The sequence below is a fragment of the Saccopteryx leptura genome, chromosome 2, assembly GCF_036850995.1.
Source record: "Saccopteryx leptura isolate mSacLep1 chromosome 2, mSacLep1_pri_phased_curated, whole genome shotgun sequence".
Classification (NCBI taxonomy): domain Eukaryota; kingdom Metazoa; phylum Chordata; class Mammalia; order Chiroptera; family Emballonuridae; genus Saccopteryx; species Saccopteryx leptura.
The window spans coordinates 385,898,105-385,910,934 of NC_089504.1; positions in this window are offsets into that span (position 1 = coordinate 385,898,105).

Here is a 12,830-nt window from a genome sequence, read left to right on the forward strand (position 1 = left end):
AAATCAATAGAAATAACTACTAAATTTCATACAGAGACTCATACAAATAGAAAATATTTTATGCAAAAATTTAAAATAATCTGGTGAGAAGCTAGGAATATTGTTAGAAACTGTCCTCAGTATAGTATTATAAATGCTTCTCCATTACCGAGAGGCATGAATCCTAGAGAACAACACAGTAATAACCTATAACAAATAAATATTACTCATATTTCTTCTTTAAAAAAACTATCTTATGTACAGTTTTATTAATATTTATTCATCCTTTCAATAGGCCACACCTTTGCCTAGAGAAAAGGCTAATTGTGTCATTCAACATCTTATTGAAGCTTTTAATGTTATAGGCATTCCTAAAGCAATTAAAACTGACAATAGTCCTGCCTATACATCTAAATTTCAATAATTCTTAGCATTTTAGAATATTAAACATACTACTAGAATTCCATATAACCCACAAGAACAAGCAATTATTGAGTGCAGTAATTGCACTCTGAAAAATATGTTACTTAAACAAAAGGGGGGAGAAGAAAGGAGATTATTCCCTAGAATTATGTTACACAAAGCTTTATTTACTTTAAAGTTCTTAAATACAGGAGAAGATAATTTGACTGCTGCAGACATTGGACTTAAAGTAACAGTTCTAAGATTAATCAACCTATACATTATAAAAGTGAGTTGGATCAATAGGTACTTAGTATAGTGCAACATTGGGGAAGAGGGTTTGCTTGTGTCATTGCAGAATCCGGTGAAGTCCTTTGGTGTCCTGCTCGCAGAATTAAACTAACAACATGAATAAGAACAATAGATTCTTTCCATATCCACCCATTGCTGAGATGGAAGAAATGAATTTCAAAAGAAGAATCCTAAAGGTGCTGCTGCTTGGTATTGAAAAGGCTAAAATACCAAGTTGGGGTTAACTTTAAAAGCTGATCTTTAATGGTAAAAATATGCTTCAAACTACTAGAAAAAAAATGCTACTAACCTATTTTTAGCAATGATTGCTTTTGTAACAATTCCAGTAAGTAGAGCTGAAAATTTTAGTTATTAGGCATATGTTCCTAATCCTCCATTAAGTAGAGCTATTCATTAGGAAAATAGTGCCTTTCCTATTTTTGTTAATGACTCTAATTGGCTTCTAGGACCTTTTAATGATAGAGGTCCCTTAGCACCTTTGAATGGATGCGTAAAATTAGAAAATCATACAACAGGAGTTGAGGAATTACCTATATGTATAGGACATGAACCACATTGTTTAAACATAGAAGCTCAAGCTGGGCTCTCTATTGTCAAAGATAACAGTAAAGGAGATAAAAAAGAAAAAAAATGTTTGTTACAATGATATAGGTTTAAAAGTAATACATCAGTACACAAAACATTATAGATTAAAGCCCTCATAGCTAGCTCTGCCCAAGTTAAAGGGCAGGGTGCTGATTTAAGGTGGCATAAGAACAATGGTTTAATTACAGCTGGTGATCAAAGTAATCATATTATCATATAGTATAGAGGAGGGATGTCACTTCAAGCTCCTCATATAAAATTTGGTCCTACACAATATCATTTGTGGAAAGTAGCCATGGAACTTAAACATATGTCAGTGTAGAAAGGAAAAATCTGGAAAAATTATCCTTCTAATCATATTATGTTAATCTTTAAGAAGAATGAAACATATTTTATATCTGCTTGTATTAGATGCTTTATATAATTGTTATAGGTGAAACCAAAAAGACAGCTGAAAATTATTCAATAACTTGCAATAAGTGTGCTTTTTATACATGTATTAACTCTTCTATTCTTTTTAATAAAATAGTCAAAGTCTTTACATTTTAAGAACCTGAACAGGAGTCTAGATTCCAGTACAGATGCATCTGATGTGGCAGGATTCCCCTTCCATGATGCTGTTACAGCATCTTATTAAGTCCTTGAAGTGAACCAAGAGACTGGTTGGACTGATCATCACCATCATTATAGGACTAATAACTGTAACCACCGTGGTTGCTATAACTGGAGTTGGATTACATCAAAATATTCAGACTGTGGACTTTGTACAAAAATGGTATGAAGATTCTGAACAACTGTGGACTTCTCAATAACATATAAATACTAACATTAATACTAAAGTTAATGATTTAGAACAGACTATGATTGTGTTAAGAGATCAAATTGTTAGCCTGCAAAGACAAATTAAGCTAAAATGTGATTAGAATGTAACTACTTTCTGTGTTACCATTTCTTAAAATAATACTTATTTCTATTAGAAAAATGTTAAAAAGCATTTGTTTAATCATGATAATGTAACTAAAGAAATCATTAAATTACAAAGACATATTCATGAAGCTTTTCAAAGAAAATTAGAAATTCTAACATGTCAACCTATATTGAAGGGATTAATGGATAATTTATCGCAATTAAATCCTATTGAATATATTAAAGACTTTTAGGGATCCACTGTAGGACTTTTTTTTTTCTTTTCATTTTTCCAAAGCTGGAAACGGGGAAGCAGTCAGACAGACTCCTGCATGTGCCCGACTGGGATCCACCCGGCATGCCCACCAGCAGGCGATGCTTTGCCCCTCTGGGGCATCGCTCTGTTGCGTCCAGAGCCATTCTAGCACCTGAGGCAGAGGCCACAGAGCCATCCCCAGCGCCCGGGCCATCTTTGCTCCAATGGAGCTTTGCTGTGGGAGAGGAAGAGAGAGACAGAGAGGAAGGAGAGGGGGAGCGGTGGAGAAGCAAATGGGCGCTTCTCCTGTGTGCCCTGGCCGGGAATCGAACCCGGGACTCCTGCACGCCAGGCCGACGCTCTACCACTGAGCCAACCCGCCAGGGTCTGTAGGACTTTTTATAATAATATTAATTCTATGTTTTCTTTTATATGTAGTCTGTCAACAAATCAAAGCAAGAGAAATAAGGGATAAACAACAGAAGGCTATGTCACAACAACAAACCTGCATGGGCCAGGCTGCTGTGATAGCGGCCCTGGCTCCTGGCCTTACAAGACCCATAAGAAACTCAGACCAAAACCTGCCCCTGTTCCTCATGATCTCTCCTGAGACTGAGACAAACAACAGAGAGGGTGACTGTAGCAGGTGGAGAGTGTCAGAGGCCCACTTTACAAGTACAGATGAACTTCAAATTGTTATAAAGTAGAGTACCTTAATTCCACGGGGTATATAGAGATACCAAGGCAAGATACAGAAGAATTTTTAGGAGAATTATTAATAAGCTGAGTACATATGACTTACAGGAGGTATTGCTAACCCAAATCGTGTGTGTCCAAAATAGCACTGAAGCTAGTTATATAGATTTGATCACATATAGGTTGGGAGAAAAGGAGGGGGAGCATGACAGAATAATCAATCATTTTTCATCTATAAAAATCATTCCTACATATTAAAACTTATAAGGTGACACAATAGTGGTGTCGTTTTACATATCAATATAGTAGTGGTAAATGTTGTTTTACATATTAAAGACATTAATAAATCTTTTAGTGTTTACCTCCCATCCCTTTGTCTAGAGCAGTGGTAGTCAACCTGGTCCCTACTGCCCACTATTGGGCGTTCCAGCTTTCATGGTGGGTGGTAGCGGAGCAACCAAAGTATAAATAAAAAGATAGATTTAACTATAGTAAGTTGTTTTATAAAGATTTAGTCTGCCAAACTTAGCAAAAATCTGACATAAAGTACTTGGTAAGTGATTATTATTATATGCTTTAACTTGTAACTCTGCTCTATAAATTTTATAAAGTAAAGTTACTTTCCTACTTTATAAATCACTATTACTGTGGAACCAGTGGGTGGTTAGAAAATTTTACTACTAACAGAGATACAAAAGTAGGTGATAGGTATCAAAAGATTGACAACCCCTGGTCTAGACATATATGTTACTCTCAGGACTCCAGAAGGGAGGAAGAGTTAAAATCAGTGTAGGATATGCAAACATTCTTTCTTATTGAAAAAAAAAGGAAGTTCTTCAGATAACCTTTATTCTTTCACAGAACTATAGTTAAACTAAATGACCCATTTGTCCTTGTAAGCCAGAAAGCTTCTGTATTTTTCTCCCTCCATTTTCCACAGAATGGAGGGGGCAAAAGCCTGATTTTTGTTCTTTAAAATGGCATTGCCAATACTAAGTTTTATAGTTCTTTGGCATCTTACCACAAAAGGGTCAGTGATGCTCACATGCTCTTTTTAACAGGTTTATAAAATTACAAGATGCATATGTTAAAGTTATTTGTTTAGTATATATTTAATTGTTATGAATATAGTTACTGCACTAGGCAACTATTGCCAAAGTATAATTTTAGAACATTTCATCCTCTTTCAAGGAAATTTCCACCCATTTGCAAATCAGTCCTTGTCCACTCAGCTCAGTTCTGGGTAACTGCTGATCCTCTCCTCCTCTGTATAGATTTCCCTTGTGAGGACATTTCATTAGGTCAGATACAAAGGGTTGGGGCAATTTTATGACTAATTTACTTAATTGGTTTGTGCATTGTTTTTGAGTTCCATAAATGTCGTGATATGGTGAGTCGTTCATTTCTATGGCCACGTAACACTGCATTGTATGAACGCAGTTCAGTTTGCCCATCCATCCATTTGCCCATCCACTGACCGACATTGTGTTGTTTTTGGTTGATTGTTTGGTTTGGTTTGGTTTTAGAGGGAGAGAGAAAGAGAGACAGACAGACAGGAAGGGAGCAAAATGAGAATCATTAACATATAGTCACAGCAATTTAGTTATTCATTGATTGCTTCTTATATGTGCCTTGAACAGGGGGTTCTAGCTGAGCCAGTGACCCCTTGTCAAGCCAGTGATCTGTGCTCAAGACAGCAACCTTGGGATTCAATCCAGGGCCCTTTGGACTCAATACAATGACCATGGGGTCATGTTTATGATCCTGTGCTCAAGCGAGCGACCTTTGGGTTTCAAACAGGTCCTCAGATTCCCAGGCTGTCACTCCATTCACTATGCCACACCAGGTCATGCAACGCTGGGTCAATTGTCATCTTTTGTCAGTTGTGCATATGTAAAGGCAGGAGCCATGGCTAGAGCCACCATCAGAGCAGCCTGGCCCATGCAGGTTCACATTGGATTCGGACAGTCAGTAAAGAAACAATGGAGCCACAAACTGGTGGGCCATAGTCTAATTCTAGCTTGCACCCAGCGGGCAAGTAAAAACACACACTGGGCTCAAAAACCCACTCACATTCAGTGCTCACAAAGTTACTGACTTATCCGAGTTTCCTAGAATCAAAGGTTTCTAGCTCACCAGACTTATTCTCCTCTGTTCCCCATCTCCTTCCTTATCCCAGATACAAACTCTACACAAACTGGCATCTCACTCAGCACTCCGCCATCTTAGCTGCTTCTCCTGGCCTCCTCCACGTGGCCTCCTTCTGCTGCTGGCTCTACTCTCTCATGCTAATCATCCCAGGAACCAAGAGCCCAAACTCTGTTCTGCCCCCATTTTATATTGTAGCTTCACAACCTCTAATCCAATATACAAAATAGGGAAGTCTCTAGTAGAGTCACTTCTCTGAGGCATGATCGGATTGTACCACCCCACATCAAAAAGGGTGGGAAAGGCTTAATCCCAAAACCAAGCCCCAGGCTACAACGATCCACAGAGACACACATTAATATCACCTGGGCAATGGCCTCCACGTGGGCAGTGGCGCCATCTTTAACAAAGTGAGCATAATACATTTTATCTGCCCAACAGCATAGTACTCTTGAGACATGCATGCATTTGCTTGGGACATTTGTGTGCAAGTTTTTTTTTTTTAATTATTTTTATTTATTTATTTTAGAGGGGGGAGAGAGAGAGAGAGAGAGAGAGAGAGAGAGAGAGAGAGAAGGGGGGAGGAGCAGGAAGCTTCAACTCCCATATGTGCCTTGACTGGGCAAGCCCAGGGTTTTGAACCGGTGACCTCAGTGTTCCAGGTCGACGCTTTTATCCACTGTGCCACCACAGGTCAGGCTTGTGTGCAAGTTTTATGTTTTGTATTTAATTTTGAAAACTGAGGTTTTCAATTGTGGACCAAAATACAGGATTGGGATTTATGTGTCATTATGGTAATGGCACATTAAACTTTTTGAGGAATGGTCAGGTATTTTTTAATATGACCACAAGGGATACATTTCTACTAACAATGTATAAAGATTGCATTTCCACCACACCTTCATGAACAATTAATATTACCTTTCATTTTGATCACAGCCCTTCTTGTCTGCATGCAATGATATCTCACTGCAGGATGACTTGTATTGTCCCCTGTGGTCAGGGATGTTAGTCTGTCATGTGCTGTATCATTCTCCTTCTCTGAGGAAAAGATAGGCTCTGTGGGAGCCCATGGATCACTGACTCTACGAATCTGTAAACTGAATGATTGCTGAGATCACACACTCAGCCTGAGCTCACCTCTACACAGCAGAAAATTTTTGTTCAGAAATATAATTGTTCTCAGAGACAATAAGCCCTATGAGGCCACCCTCTCATGGGAGGAGCACAGACAGGGACGTCCTGTGGACAAGAGCTGGGATAGGCTTGCAAAGTCACACCTCACACTTCTCCAGGACTGTTGTAGAGTCTGCCTTCTGACCATGTCTGTCCCTTCATCACCGCTCCAGGAGAACCCCCGGCCACTGTGCATCTTCTGAGGTCTCAGCCGAGGTTCCTCCATGAGGAAGCACATCCCAGAGAGAGTCTGACTACAGCCCCTGATAGATATGTAAATTCCAAACTGCCTTCTTGATGTTCCGCTTATCTGTCAGACCTCACCCTTACTGGACTATCGCCCCTGAGACAGAGGAATTCCAAAAAGCTGACAAGCTGCCCTGAGGAGGGGCTCTGGACATACCAGGACTTTTGCCTCAGTATCCCCTCAGGCTCTCCCAAACACTATATAACTCTCCCCTAGTCTGTAACCAGCGCTCTTCTCCCCAGGAGAAGTGCCTGGCAGGGTTCCTTTCTTCCTTTCAATAAAGCCTGTTACTCTGGTCTTTCGGACTCCCATGGATTCCAACAGCCCCTTCTTACACAGCACCATCTTCACCATCCTCACGGCCCACATGCACTCTGCAGCCACATGATAAAGATTGCATAAGGACAATCTAGGACATAATTAAAATTTCAAAAATGTGTGGTGGGGGGAAGATTCGTAATTGTGAGAAAATCAATTTATGTTGATTAAATCTCTAGTAATGTTTCTAAGTTATGCAAGCCCAAGTTGACTAACACAGAAGTGCCCAGCTTGGATGTGGATCAGGGCAGCCTGGAATTCCTGTTGTAACTGCCAAGCTTCACCTGTAGGCACTGAAGGCATCCTAGCTCCCTACTGAGACTTCCTCCTTGTGGTCATCAGAGAATAGCAACTTACTTTATAATTTAATGTATGGCTGTGTAGCACCGGAAATAATTTCTAAGACCACCAGGGTGTATGTCCCTCATTCAGAAAACAGAAACCTGACCCGTTAGGACCAGCCCTGGATCCGTGACTACCCCTGTGCCCATGACAACCACGGATCAGTAGAATAACATGAACCAACCAGTGTTGTTAGTAAGTTTCATAAGATCAAGAGATTTTTAAAAAGTTTGCTCACTGTGCTGTCCCAAGTACCTTGAGCAGTGTCTGGCACGTGGAAGAGTCACATTAAGTACACTTTAAATAAATAATGGCAACAATACTATTTTCTTGAGTCAGCGATCTTCAACCAGTGTGCTGCAAAAACATCCCAAACATGCACTATCTGACTATCGAGTAGGGGCACTGACCTCTTTTCCCCTAGAATGTCAAATTAAAGAAAAAAATGAGAACAACCAATATAACAATAGCCATACAGTGTGAATAAATCAAAATATACCTATTTTTGTTTTGTCACAGCAGCAAAAAATATTTTTTTTTGGTGTGGTGCAGTAATTTAGTGCTTACTTTATGAGTGCCATGAGGCAAATAAGGTAACAGAGTGTGGGCGGGCATCACCCAGCTTTGAATGAGTGACTGAGAACACAAGTCCCTTTTCCAGTGATCTCACAAAAGTCTGGTTACTAGTGGGGCTCTAACGCCTCTCTCATACCTGCTGATCTCCCTCAGTGATGGCTCCTAACCTCAGTTCATGGGCTCTTCCAGGCAGTTGTGTTGGGTAGAATGGACCAGCACTGCTTTATCTGCATTGTGTTTAGATTTGTAAGTTTGTGTTGTATTTCTGGTTTTCTATTTACCATGGTGATACAGAGAATCATTTTAAAATAAATACAGTTAAACAGTTTATTTAAAGAATATTTTTAAATGAATACTAGTTCAGGAAGCATTGGGAAATGGAAGAAGTAATGGTTAGACCATGGTTAGCATTTGACAAATTGCTTTACCATGGGACGAGGAGAGTGGGGATTGCTGAGATGGGTCTGAGTTCCAATTCATGCTCTGTTTTTCATAAAAGACTGCTAAGAATGTTTCTCCCTTTTTAAAACAAAATTTATTGAATTTACTGGGTGAAACTGATGACCAAAATTGTGTAGATTTCAAGTGCACATTTCTATAACACATCATCTGTACAGTATCCTGTGTGTTCACCATTCTAAGTCACGTCTCTTTCCACCATCATTGTCCCCCCTGAGGCTCTTCTTCCTCACTCCATCCATCCTTCCCTCCTGAAGTCAGTACACTGACGACATCAGATGCTCCCAGGACACAGGGCAGCAGGAACTCTCGTTTGTGCTCCAGTAAATCAAATGCCACTGTCACTGTGGAAGACACTCTGTCAGTTTCTTATATAGCTAACCTTACTCTTATGTGAGACAATACAGAAATTACACCCATGGGTATTTCCAAAAATCAGTCTCTCTTGTCCAAACAAGTACATTCACGTCAAGTTCACAGCTCCTTTATTCATGTTTATTATAACTTAAAAGCAACTGCCATGTCCTCCAATAGGTGAATGAATAGCCAAATTCTGTACCTCAAAACAATGGAAAGTGATTCAATAGGATAACCCAATACGCATATTTCTAAGTGAAAGCAGCCAATCTGAACAGGCTAAAACTGAGGGGTGGAGGATGGAGGTTGAAGGGACCCTGAGCTCCCATCTCAGGGCACCATGTTTATGGCATCCACCAGAGGGCGCCCGTGTCCCACTTTCTCATTTGGGAGTCCTCTCTGACTCTTGCAGATCTCTTGTGACACCCTGGGACTGAAGCCCTGCACACTCCTACACTCTCCTTTTGTCAGCTGGATCTGTGATTCAGCTGGATCAAAGGTGGGGCTTGTTCAGCTTCCAGAGTAGGGTAGATTTGCATTGAGATGTCCGACTCTCGAGGTCTAGATGACAAGATGTTTGAAGGCTCAGGCCGGGCTGTGCTGCTGAGGGGAAGTCTCACGGTGTCCCCAGCATGGCCTGGGCTCAGCTCCGCTTCCCTCTCCTTTCTCACTGCTCAGTTGGTGCCTGCAGAGAATTTGTCACCTGAAAAGATGACCTTTCCCATTTCCCTAGGAACAGGGTCTATTCTGTCGCCACTGATGTCCATGTTGTTTTCTCCTTACAGGATCCTGGTCCGAGGTTGTGTTGAAAAAGCCTTGTTTTTTTGGGGGGGATGGGGGCTTCCAGGACAGAAGGCCACCATCTCCTGCACCACTAGCAGTGGCAACTTTGGGACAATTATATGTACTGGTACCAGCAACACCTGGGCAGTGGTCCCCCCACCACTGTGATATATGAGGACAACCAAAGAGCCCCCGGGGTTCCCGACTGGTTCTCTGGCTCCATCGACAGTTCTTCCAACTCACCTCCCTGACACTTTCTGGGTTCCATCCTAGGAACAAGGCCGATGACGACTGTCTGTCTAGTTATGGCCGCAGCTACGATCACACAGTGGATCTGGCCCATGGGGGAGCGAGACCAAAAGTTCCCAGAGCCTCCTTGTCCTGGGTCTGCTCTCTTCTGTCCCCTGATGAAAAGTGTGTGTTGATATTGTGGGTTCACGAGTCTATTTTCTTATCTAACATCCACCATGTCTTGATGGATAATTGCCTATTTCTTTTGCATTCAATTTATGGAGATCATGTAGTTCGGAATAGAGTTCCTGAGCTTCTGGATGTATGACAATGGGGCTGGGTCATTGCTTCAGGAGAGGGCTGTTCTGTGCATGTGGAAAAATAAGAAGCATTATTTGGGCTCCACACATCACAAGGCAGTAGGCTCTGCTCTCTAAATCATGACACACAACACACCTCCAGACAGTTCCGGGTATTCCCTGAGGGGACACACCACCCTGTATGAGAACCACTGAGCTAAAAGAACATGCTTGTAGCTGGACACTCAGGACTTTGGCCATGAGGAGCTGTGTGGCCTGTCACCCACAATGGGTACTGATGGGCGTTCCTGAGATTTCCACACAGCTGTCTCTGAAGACAAATCATTCACTGGCAACAATGTCTGTGATTTGGTTCCTGTGCTCCCCGATTGGAACACTATAACTGTGTCCTCTCTGGCCTGTAGGAGTCCCTTGAGAAAAGATCATTCTGTGGTCTCAGCAGGTGCTTCCTCCCAGGGCTCTCCCAAGGGGTGAAGCCACTCCATCCTCCTCAGTGTGTGGTGTGAGCTGAGCTCAGCCCCAGGGCTCAGGGAGGAGCTGGATGATCACTGAGGGACACACATTTGCATGGACAGCCCCTCCTCTGGCAGAGGGGGGAGAAGAAAAGGAGGCCTGGGGCAGCCCAGCCCCACTGTGGGCTCAGGGCTGTGAGCACCATGGCCTGGACCCCTCTCCTCCTCGTGCTCCTCTCTCACTGCGCAGGTGGGGACAGAACTCGGGGACACATGGCAGCCGTCCAACCTGTATCAGTCACTTTGGTTCAGACTCTGAGGAAGTTTAATTCAGTTTTTGTTTCATGTGCCATCTGTGTTTGCAGGTTCCCTGACCCAGTTTGTGGTAACTCAGCCGTCCTCCCTCTCTGCATCTCCTGGAGCATCAGCCAGACTCACCTGCACCCTAAGTGGTGGCTCCAGTGTTGATGGATACTGGATAGACTGGTTCCAGCAGAATCCAGGGAGCCCTCCTCGGTATCTCCTGAGTTACAAGTCAGACTCAGATAAGTACCAGGGCTCTGGGGTTCCCAGCCGCTTCTCTGGATCCAAAGACACCTCGGCCAATGCGGGGCTCCTGCTCATCTCTGGGCTCCAGCCTGAGGACGAGGCGGACTATTACTGTGCTACAGCTCATGGCAGTGGGAGCAGCTTCCGTTACTCACAGTGTCTCAGATACTGAGGAAGTGAGACAAAAACCTCTGGGCACAGAGTCCTTGTCTCTGAGCCTTTTTTATAGAGAAACTTCTGTGGTGGTGCCTCACTGAGGGGAGACTCTGCAATTACAACTGTTTGGGACCTGTCCTGTTACAACAGGACTGAGGGACTCGGTTATGAAGTGCTGGGCACTCCAGGAACCCACACATGTGACATACTAGAGCCCACCTGCCCGTGCCCACTGGGTAGTACTAAGTTAACATATTAACACTGTGTCTGCACCTACACATGACCACTAAGTCAGTCCTGTTCACCCTCTAATCTTATGCCGCAAACTGTCAATACTGTGCTGCTGCTGATTCGTCCACAGTGATGAGTTAATACTCACCCTGGTCACAGACACAGTTTCTTCTCTCAGGTGCTAATGGGCGTTCCTGAGATTTCCACACAGCTTTCTGTGAAGAAAAATCACTCACAGGCCACTATATCTGTGATTTGGTTCCTGTGCTCCCTGGATCAGCCTTCAATTCTAACTGGACCCAGATCCACAGACCAGCACTGACAGCCCCTCACTCTGTCCTCCTTGTCCCTCCTCTGCTGGGGGACCTCCCCCTCCTGGTCTTTCTGGCCCTTCAGGTCTTGGCTCCATCTCCCTGTTTGGTTATCAGAGAAAACTGACGAGGTCTTGCTGTAAGAGGGTGATTAACAAGTATTAGATCACAATAAAAATTTCTTCATAATCTTATTCCCACTCTGCTCTCCAAATTGTAGTTGTCTCCTCCCCACCACCGACAGCCAGTCTTTTAAATATGACAGTTTAATTATTGATTTTCCTTATAATTGATTTAATGAGCCTTGAATTACTGACATATAGGAGCTATTGATATATTTATTATTCCTCTTTCAGAATCACTGAGGTCCTTCAGAATGTTAGTCTTGATGTCACAGACAAATGAAGGCCTGCTGCATATATATATATATATAGCATAAATAGAATGTTTTTTCTCATTACGGACAATACTAGTTTTCTAATGAAATCAGCACTAATTTGTTACACACACATTTTGCTGAGATTAGTGAAATCACACGCATTTGCCCTTTTCTAAAAAAATAATAGACACTTTCTTGGTGATCCCCAAGGAGGTATTGCGATCACAGCCACTGTGGACAATGGCTGTGGTGAGACTTGCAGGGAGAAGTGGGCCGTGTGCCCACCGCCCACTCTGTGCTTCCAGAACTGAAGACCCCACAGCTCTGGTTCTTGTGCCTGCGGGACAGCAGAGGACAGAATTCTCTCACTCCTCGAGACCTGGACTTCTGACTAAATGGAATCGTCATACTAGCTAATCTACACCAAATTCCTCGTTCCTGTGTCAGATGTGCCCTGGTGCTTGATCAGTGGCCTTCCGGACAGTGACCTTCCTTAGCTGGAGCTCCAGGACCCAGAGGTTCTTACAGAGGACCAGTCCCAGGAATGGATTTGCATAGAGAACCACCCTCAGGGGATGGAGAGAGTATAAGGGAGACAGGAGGCCACCTGTCCTTATGCTGAGGAAATGGCTCCCTGAAGGTCCATGGGGCAAAGTCTC